Consider the following 9,996-nt stretch of genomic DNA (forward strand, 5'->3'; position numbering starts at 1 on the left):
TAAGGGTGGTGTCATCTGCATATCTGAGGTTATTAATATTTCTCCTGGCAATCTTGATTCCAGCTTGTGCTTCTTCCAGCGTTTCTCACGCTGCTGCTGCTGCTGCTAAGTCGCTTCAGTCGTGTCCGACTCTGATCGACCCCATAGACGGCAGCCCACCAGGCTCCCCCATCCCTGGGATTCTCAAGGCAAGAACACTGGAGTGGGTTGCCATTTCCTTCTCCAATTCATGAAAGTGAAAAGTGAAAGTGAAGTCGCTCAGTTGTTTCTGACTCCTAGTGACCCCATGGACTGCAGCCTACCAGGCTCCTCCGTCCATGGGATTTGCCAGGCAAGAGTACTGGAGTTGGTTGCCATTGCCTTCTCCATCTCATGATGCTACTGGTCATTAAAAAGCAAACCTTCCTCTGTGCCCACTGACTCCTCACAACATCAGTGGAACAGAGAGAAATGTCACTCTTTTCGGCTTACTGACTTTTTGGAGGGTAGATGGGCCCAGGCCAGGCCCTGGAAAGCGGTACCCTGGAGTCACTTGTAAGGGCAAGTGTGGGCACCGTGGTGGGCAGGGAAGGCTGGCCTGGCCTGACAAAGGAGAGGTGAGGGAAGAGGAACAGCTGGGCTCCAAGTGAGGGAGACGCTGGAGCGGGGGTTTGGGGTTTGGAGTTTTTGTTTGTTTTTTCCTTTATTTGTTTTTCACTGACGTATGGTTGATTTACAGTGTTTCAAGTGTAGAGCAAAATGATTCAGTTCCATCTATCTGTTCTTTCTCAGATTTTTTTCATTATAAGCTATTATAAGACATTGGGTGTAGTTCCCTGTGCTATACAGGACACCCTTGTTGGTTACCTGTTTTTTATATCGTAGTGTGTACTTGTAAACCCCAAACTCCTACTTTATCTCTCCCCATCTTTCCCCTTTGGTAACCGTACGTTAATTTTCTTGGTCTGTGAGTCTGTTTCTGTTTTGTAAATACGTTCGTTTGTGTCACGTGTTAGACTCCACACATAAGTGGTATCGTGTGTGTCTTCTCTGACTTGCTTCACTTAGGATGGTAATCGCTAGGTCCGTCCATGGTGCTGCACATGCTGTCTGTTTTTTGCTGAGGTGAAATTCGCAGAACAGTAGGTGATCCATTCACGGTGGTGTTTAGTGCATACGCAGTGCTGTGCAAGCATCACCTCCATGAAGCTCCAAAGCGTCTTCATCACCCCCAAGGAAGACCCTGTGGGGAGGTTTTGATGTTGTGAGCAGGCAGGTGCATGATATAACCCCCAAATGCGCCCCAACCCCAACCTTTAGGCGGGTTGGCTTATGATGCTTTTGTGTACAGGGATTCCTACAAGGGATCCAAGAGGAGTCTGTGTCTCACCCCCATCAGGATAGAATATGGGAGATAGGGTATGGGGAATCAGGTCCAGACTGAGAGTGAATCTGGGGGTGCTCTGGAGTCATCAGAAGGCCCCTGAGGGCTTGAGAAGCCAAGGTTCCCTCAACTCCAGGGTTAGCGAGGCCTCAGCGGACATCTGAGTTAGATCAGCAATTTGTCTGTCTAAAAGGCAGCATCTCTGACAGGCACAGAACATCTCTAGGACATAAAATGCCTTCCTCAGAGCTGTACCAACTGTACCTTGCATCACAGAAGCCACTGTGCTTCAGAAGCCGCTGTAAATTGTCCAGGAAGTGAAAGCTCTTTTCCTATTGGCTCCGGGGTCCTCTCCAAGGCATGGCCCCATCCCTGGCTGTCTCTGCCTTGGCCTGATCATGGTGCAAAGCAAACCAGAAGGGAGTGGGGGAGGGGAGCCAGAGCTGCTGGCGCTACTGGCAGTGGCCCTTTGGGCGGCCAGGGTCTCTGGCTTCCTGGAGCCGCAGACCTTACCCGTGACAGAGCAGCCCTCCTTCCCCGCCAGGCTGAGGCTGCGCCCCTCCCCCACCACTCGCGGCCACCCCCGCCTCCTGTCTGGAGTCTGAGCCACATTTTTCATTTCCCTTCTGGTGCATTTCTGGTATTTCTTAGTTGCTTTACCGAAAAATCACTTTGAAGAACATCTCTATCCTTTAAAGCATGGCATACCTATGTCCTCCTGAGTTAAAATTGTATGTCATAGAGGATTCCCTTATATTGTGATTATTTAATGGACAATCTGCCCTGCTGGGAACAGCAGCAGATGTAACTATTGACAGGAAAAAAAAAAAAAAGATGCATTTTCTGAGACACATTTGGCAAAGTGAATCCAGCTTCTTACTAGAAAAGAATGTAATGAATTTCTCTCTATTTTTAGTCTTGCATAAATCCCTTTAATACATTTGAGCTCCAAACTCCGTATTTGTCTTGGTCTGAAGTTAAATCTACAGGATAAGTTTAAAGGACAGCATATTTGTCCAATGCTGTGTATTGAGACTCCCCAAGTGGAGGAGAGATTTCCTGGACCCTGAGTGTCATGGCAGTGCTAAAAATTCAGCCTCTGCACCTGTGCCAAATCGAATCTTGGAGACAGAGTTTTGGGTGAAGTATAAAAGAATAGCCTTATTGCTTTGCCAGCAAAGGGGGACACAGTGGGCTTGAGCCTCTCAAAACTGTGTGTCCCAACTCCGGGGGATTTGGTGAGGATTTTCATAGCAATGGCTCAAGGGCAGGCTTGCTGTTAAGGATGGGGTGTGTTGGGGCCTGCACTCCTGTAGTCTGCCCTCAGGTGGTCTCCTGATGAGCTTCTCTCTGGAACATCTTCCATTTGGTGGGGATTTCAGTTCTGCAGAAGAGTTTAAAGATATTGTTATGTGCATCATGGAGGAGGACCCAGGACCCTGCCCTATGCTGTTGTTTCTTGGGTGTTCCTCCCTTGTCTCTGTATCCCTACCCCTTGCTGCTTAGCAACTTTTTGAATGGCTTCTGGGCCCATTAGCCCCACAGGGTCCTTCTGGGTTGCAGGTAATATGGGAAGGGAAGGGCTTTCCCTCAACTTTCCCAGAAGCAGAATGGATGGTAACAGAGTGCCCACTGAGGCCCTGGGAACACCGTTTTTGATGTCCAGTCAGCATAGATGGAAGGGGCTGACTTTGAACTTGGCCCCTGGGGCATCTAATGAAGGCCCAAGTGGCAAGGGAGGGGAGGTGACTGTACTGAACTAAAAAATGAAGAAAGAGAAAATTTGTACCCTAGGGTCACTGTAAAGCTCTAAGTCTCCCTATTTACAGATTTCAGTTGTTTCTGTGAGTCACAGTTAGGTGGCAAGCCCTCGCCTTACCCAAGGGGTATGGCCAGATTCATGTGGAGGGAGAGAAGGGGTCCAGCCCTGACAATCAGAGGTGACTAAATTGATTTCACTAAAAATGGAGGTCAAGGTCATGAAACCTGGAGCCTCACAAAGGACGCTTGGTGTCCCTGGGCCCCCAGGGGACAGGTGAGCGAGGAAGAGCAGTGCTCCTGACTGCAGAGGTAGGCGTCCCCAAGGGCACACCGTGGGGGGCACAGCTGTGGCAGGATTCTAGAGGGACTTTGCATGCGTTTTGGGGGAGGGAAGATGGCAGGCTAAAGACCCAGCAGGCCCGCACTCCCTGGACCACACCTTCCCGGTAGCTGTGGTTTGAGAGCCCCACCCACACCTTCTTACATCAGGCAACACCCCTCGAATGGAAACGGAGCATCACAGCAGAGGTTCCTGTAGTCCCAGGGACTCCCCCATCCTTACCACATGCCCCCTGTAGTGGGTGAAGCATTCAGAGCATCTTAGACCTGGGACGTGCAGACCTCACTGTCTGGGGAGTGTGCCCAAAAGCCACCTCCTCTGACACCCACCAAGCCCAAACCTACTGCAGTAATTGCAGTGAATGCACAGCTGGTGAAAAGTGACCTCCTCTTCCCTCTCTCCCCACCAGGGATCAAACCTGGCTGTAGCCCCGAGTCTTGGCAAGCAGCCAGAAAGGCGAGTAAGTGGTTCTGTGCTTTCCTATGGTGCTCTGTGCTTCTTCAAGCAAGAGAACAAGTTCTCATTCGTTCTCGGTCGGCCTTCAATGGGGCAACGAGGTAGAGGTGTTCAGCTGTCTTTACTCACAGAGAAATTAAGCCACAAGAGGCTCAGCTGTTTGCCAGGGGTTGAAAGGTCCCGAACACAGGTCCCCCAACTCACCTTCTGCCCATCTAACCGCTGGGATGTAGACATCCTGTTGGAATGATTTTCAAAATCTCCTTTTGAAATGGAAATTTTTAAAAAATCTGCATAAAATTTAAGTTTGCAACGTATAGAGGATTTTTCCATAAGAATGCCCAGTATTGACAGCACAAACCAGTGGAGGGTCAGAAATCAATCAGCTTGCCAGGTCAAAGCACTTTAGTTATAAACTGCCATTAAAGCCTTTCGGAAAGGACTTTTGCAGTCTTCCAAATCTTTAACTGCCTTTCATCTCCTCTGTGAACTGCAGCACCGCCCTCAGCCCCCTCCACGTGGCCAGCAGGTGTGTCTTCTGTGGAGCCGTTGCTGGGAGCCTACACAATGCCTAGCCCCTGGGTTTTCTTCAGGGAGGCAATGAAAGGAAACACACAACTTTGTTTTGGTCTCATTTTTTCAGCAAGATGTTTTGGTCCATGTAGTGTAGACACAGACCTTGAGAAATTCCTGACTGGATCACAAGGAGGAATCTGCTCCAAAGATTTCATCCTCAACTTGCACAATCCGCCACCGTTTTTATTCCCTTAAGGACAGAAATAGATGGAGAAACCAAATCTTTCATAAATGTTCCTTCTTTTATTTGAGCAAAGAGATCTCAAGGGAATTAAAATTTGAGATGAGGACTTAATGTCGTTTATTTCAGAGCTACAGGGAAATCTAGATTGATCACAGTAGTTTCCAACCTTCCCCATAGCACTGAAAATGCCATTGCCAATGCCTGAACTCCGGCTGATGTACTCGGTAATTGAAGAAACAAAACCAACCCCCCAAATTCTTGAGTCCTTCTGTTTAAATGGAGAACTTCTGCCTTAGTGAATGAACATGTCACTGGGGCTTACAAGGGGTAGCTGACTCAGCAAACTCATTTCCATGTGATAAAAACTGCAGATAAGGTGAAAACATCCATACATATAAGAATAATCAATAAATAAACCAAAGAGACCAAGAACAACAATAAAACAAAACTAAAATAAATGAAACCAAATATCACGAAAACAGTGTTTCCCCTCCTGACTTTATGCTCAGCTCCTGGGGGAGCTCGTCTTGGAAAGTCTCTATATCAGGTGTTTTCTGTCTCGCCACCCCTGCCCCCAAGCCAGGTCCTTTTCTCCCTTCTTCCTTCCTCTGCCTTGTTCTGTACCCCAGGAGGCTGACCTGTGCAGAACCTGTCACCTGGCACCCTGTCCACTTAATTCCCAGTGAGATTCAGCCAATGGGAGAGGCTGGCAGGAGGGAAGAGAGAGAGGGGTTAGGTAGTTCATCCTTACTCCATTCATTGGTATTTGCTGAAAACTGTGTTTGTCTCTTGGTGGGTGTTAAGCCAGTAGACACAACCAAGCCAAAGATGGGCAGAAGGAAAGATTTGTTACCTGCCACAAGTAAGGAGAACCTCAGAGACCTTTCTCAAAGAAGTATCTTCTCGAATGGCAAAACTGGGAAAGCTTTAAACTAAGGTAGATGCATATTCACGAAGGGGCTTGAGCAGCGGAGAATTTCACGTAGAGTTAGGGCAAAGGTCGACACGGTCCAAGCTTTAGTTGACTGAAGTCAAGAGGGTCAACATCATCCTTCCATCCTCCATCTGGGAGTGGGGGGCTTAATTTCTGCAGAACTCAAAGACTGTGTTAGATTGTTATGTATATTCCTTGAGGAGGAACTAGGACTCAGTTTTTTCACTGAGCTATTGTTTCTTGACTGCTTTTGCTTTTTCCTGCCTTGTCTCACTTTTCTTAAGATCATTGATTACTGAGACTTGTAAGGACAAGCGTGTGGCCAGGGTTAAATCATAAAATGCCTTAGACCAAAATGGCTTTGCTATGTCAAGAAAGTGATGCCTGGTTCTCTTTCTCTGGAGACTCTCTTTCTGCATACAGTGGGGCCAGATTTCTCCCCTTGATCAGGCCCCCAGAACTCCAGCTCTCCTTTGCTCCTTTGTACTATCTCTTCTTCTTGCCCCTCAGTCCCAGCAGGGCAGCGGCTTCCAGTGTTGCAACAACAGTGTCACCAAACTCAGGTTTGGCTGCTTGCTGCTCAAAAGTCAAAACTCTAGAGACCAGTGTTGGTAGGAGTGGTTGTTGTTGTTGTCCAGTTCCTAAGTCGTGTCCGACTCTTTATGACCCATGGCTGCAGCACACCAGGCTCCCCTGCCCTTTACTGTCTCCTGGAATTTGCTCAGATTCAGGGCCATTGAGTTGGTGATGCCAGCTAATCATCTTACCCTTTTGCCGCCCTCTTCTGCTTTTGCCTTCAATCTGTCCCAGCATCAGGGTCTTTTCCAGTGAGTTGGCTCTCTGCATAAGGGAGCCAAAGTATTGGAGCTTCAGCTTTAGCATAAATCCTTCCAATGACTATTCAGTGTTGATTTCCTTTAGGATTGACTGGTAGGAATGGAAAGGTTGCTTGATTCAGGAGGCTAGCAACCTGGGGAGAAGGAGTACTCATGTCCAAAAACCAACTCTGAAGATTCTGCTCAATCATGGAAGTTTTTAAAGGGGGAATAATTGGGGGAGGAGGTCATTTATTCAGCTGAGTTCAGTTGCTCAGTCATGTCTGACTCTTTGTGACCCCATGGACTGCAGCATGCCAGGCTTCCCTGTCAATCACCAACTCCTGGAGCCTACTGAAACTGATGTCCATTGAGTCAGTGACACCATCCAACCATCTCATCCTCTGTCGTACCCTTTTCCTTCCACCTTCAATCTTTCCCAGCATCCGGGTCTTTTCAAATGTGTCAGTTCTTTGCATCAGGTGCCCAAAGTATTGGAGCTTCAGCTTCAGCATCAGTCCTTCCAATGAATATTCAGGATTGATTTCCTTTAGGATGGACTAGTTGGATCTCCTTGCTGTCCAAGGGACTCTCAAGAGTCTTCTCCAACACCACAGTTCAAAAGCATCAATTCTTCCATGCTTAGCTTTCTTTATAGTTCAACTCTCACATCCATATATGACTACTGGAAAAACCATAGCTTTGACTAGACAGACAGATGTTTGTTGACAAAATAATGTCTCTGCTTTTTATTTGCTGTCTAGGTGGTCATAACTTTTCTTCCAAGGAGCAAGCCTCTTTTAATTTCATGGCTGCAGTTACCATCTGCAGTGATTTTGGAGCCCCCTAAAATAAAGTCAGCCACTGTTTCCATTGTTTCTTTCCCCATCTATTTGCCATGAAGTGATGGAACCAGATATCATGATCTTAGTTTTCTGAATGTTGAGTTTTAAGCCATCTTTTTCACTCTCCTCTTTCACTTTCATCAAGAGGCTCTTTAGCTCTTCTTCACTTTCTGCCATAAGGGTTGCATATCTGCCATAAGGGTCTGCATATCTGAGGTTATTGATATTTCTAACCAGCAATCTTGATTCCAGCTTGTGCTTCATCCATCCTGGCATTTCACATGATATACTCTGCATAGAAGTTAAATAGGCAGGGTGACAATATACAGCCTTGATGTGCTCCTTTCCTGATTTGGAACCAGTCTGTTGTTGCATGTCTGATTCTAACTGGTGCTTCTTGACCTGCATAGAGGTTTCTCAGGAGGCAGGTCAGGTGGTCTGGTATTCCCATCTCTTGAAGAATTTTCCATAGTTTGTTGTGATCCACACAGTCAAAGGCTTTAGTGTAGTCAATGAAGCAGAAGTAGTTTTTTTTTTTCCTGGAACTCTCTTGCTTTTTCGATGATCCAACGGATGTTGGCAATTTGATCTCTGGTTTCTCTGCCTTTTCTAAATCCAGCTTGAACATCTGGAAGTTCAGGGTTCACATACTATTGAAACTAAACTTGTAGAATTTTGAGCATTACTTTGCTAGTGTGTGAGATGAGTGCAACTGTACAGTGGTTTGGGCATTCTTTGGCCTTGCCTTTCTTTGGGATTGGAATGAAAACTAACCTGTTCCAGTCCTGTGGCCACTGCTGAGTTTTCCAGATTTGCTGGCATATCGAGTCCAGCACTTTCACAGCATCATCTTTTAGTATTTGAACTAGCTCAACTGGAATTCCATCACCTCTACTAGCTTTGTTTGTAGTGATGCTTTCTAAGGCCCACTTAACTACACATTCCAGGATGTCTGGCTCTAGGTGAGTGATCACACCATTCTAATTATCTGGGTCATGAAGATCTTTTTTGTATAATTCTTCTGTGTATTCTTGCTACCTCTTAATATCTTTTGCTTCTGTTAGGTCCATACCATTTCTGTCCTTTATTGTGCCCATCTTTGCATGAAATGTTCCCTTGGTATCTCTAATTTTCTTGAAGAGATGTCTAGTCTTTCGCATTCTATTGTTTTCCTCTATTTCTTTGCACTGATCACTGAGGAAGACTTTCTTATCTCTCCTTGCTATTCTTTGGGATCTGCAGTCAAATGGGTACATCTTTCCTTTTCTCCTTCGCCTTTCGCTTCTCTTCTTTTCACAGTTATTTGTAAGGCCTCCTCAGACACTCATTTTGCCTTTTTGCATTTCTTTTTCTTAGGGATGGTCTTGATCCCTGCCTCCTGTACAATGTCACGAACCCCCCCATCCATAGTTCTTCAGGCACTCTATCAGATCTAATCTGTTGAATCTATTTCTCACTTCTACTGTATAATCATAAGAGATTTGATTTAGGTCATACCTGAATGGTCTAGTGGTTTTCCCCACTTTTTTCAATTTAAGTCTGAATTTGGCAATAAGGAATTCATGATCTGAGCCACAGTCAGCTCCCATTCTTGTTTTTGCTGACTGTAGAGAGCTTCTCCATCTCTGGCTGCAAAGAATATAATCAATCTGATTTTTGTATTGACCATCTGGTGATGTCCATGTGTAGAGTCTTCTCTTGTGTTGTTGGAAGAAGGTATTTGCTGTTATCAGTGTGTTCTCTTGGCAAAACTCTATTAGCCTTTGCCCTGCTTCGTTCTGTACTCCAAGGTCAAATTTGCCTGTTACTCCAGGTATTTCTTGACTTCCTACTTTTGCATTCCAGTCCCCTATAATGAAAAAGACATCTTTTTTGGGTGTTAGTTTTAGAAGGTCTTGTAGGTCTTCATAGAATCGTTCAACTTCAGCTTCTTCAGCATTACTGGTTGGGGCATAGACTTGGATTACTGTGATATTGAATGGTTTGCCTTAGAAACGAACAGAGATCATTCTGTCGTTTTAGAGATTGCATCCGAGTACTGCATTTTGGACTCTTTTGTTGACTATGATGGTTACTCCATTTCTTCTAAGGGATTCTTGCCCACAGTAGTAGATGTAATGGTCATCTGAATTAAATTCATGCATTCCAATCCATTTTAGTTCGCTGATATCTAAGATGTCGACGTTCACTCTTGCCATCTCCTGTTTGACCTTTTCCAATTTGCCTTGATTCATGGACTTAACATTCCAGGTTCCTATGCAATATTGCTCTTCACAGCATCGGACCTTGCTTCCATCACCAGTCACATCCACAACTGGGTGTTGTTTTTGCTTTGGCTCTGTCTCTATTCTTTCTGGAGTTATTTCTCCACTGATCTCCAGGAGCATATTGGGCACCTACTGACCTGGGGAGTTCATCTTTCAGTGTCCTATCTTTTTTCCTTTTCATACTGTTCATGGGATTCTCAAGGCAAGAATACTGAAGTGGTTTGCCAGTCTCTTCTCCAGTGGACCACATTTTTTCAGAACTCTCCACCATGACCCATCTGTCTTGGGTGGCCCTACATGGCATGGCTCCTAGTTTCATTGAGTTAGACAAGGCTGTGGTCCATGTGATCAGATTGGTTAGTTTTCTGTGATTGTGGTTTTCATTCTGTCTACCCTCTGGTGGAGAAAGATAAGAGGCTTATGGAAGCTTCCTGATGGGAGAGACTGACTGAGGG

General features: G+C 45.9%; 1 long non-coding RNA gene across 6 annotated transcripts; it reads right to left on the bottom strand.

The window, feature by feature from the left end:
* Nucleotides 1–475: 475 nt before the first annotated feature.
* Nucleotides 476–4,490, bottom strand: LOC147363710 (uncharacterized). Of its 6 annotated transcripts, XR_015135981.1 has the most exons (4): nt 3,809–4,023; nt 2,469–2,747; nt 1,628–1,755; nt 476–1,222 (listed from the first exon to the last, which is right to left on the bottom strand). It is a non-coding gene; the product is annotated as an uncharacterized LOC147363710 (long non-coding RNA). The 6 variants fall into 6 exon arrangements; XR_015135978.1 differs by lacking the exon at nt 3,809–4,023 and adding an exon at nt 4,125–4,490 and having other exon boundaries at nt 1,628–2,747; XR_015135977.1 differs by having other exon boundaries at nt 1,628–2,747; nt 3,883–4,023.
* Nucleotides 4,491–9,996: the final 5,506 nt, after the last annotated feature.

The sequence above is a fragment of the Bos grunniens genome, chromosome 11 (genome assembly GCF_055505025.1).
Source record: "Bos grunniens cultivar Pamir isolate PY7600 chromosome 11, Bosgru_T2T1.0, whole genome shotgun sequence".
In the NCBI taxonomy this organism is placed as follows: domain Eukaryota; kingdom Metazoa; phylum Chordata; class Mammalia; order Artiodactyla; family Bovidae; genus Bos; species Bos grunniens.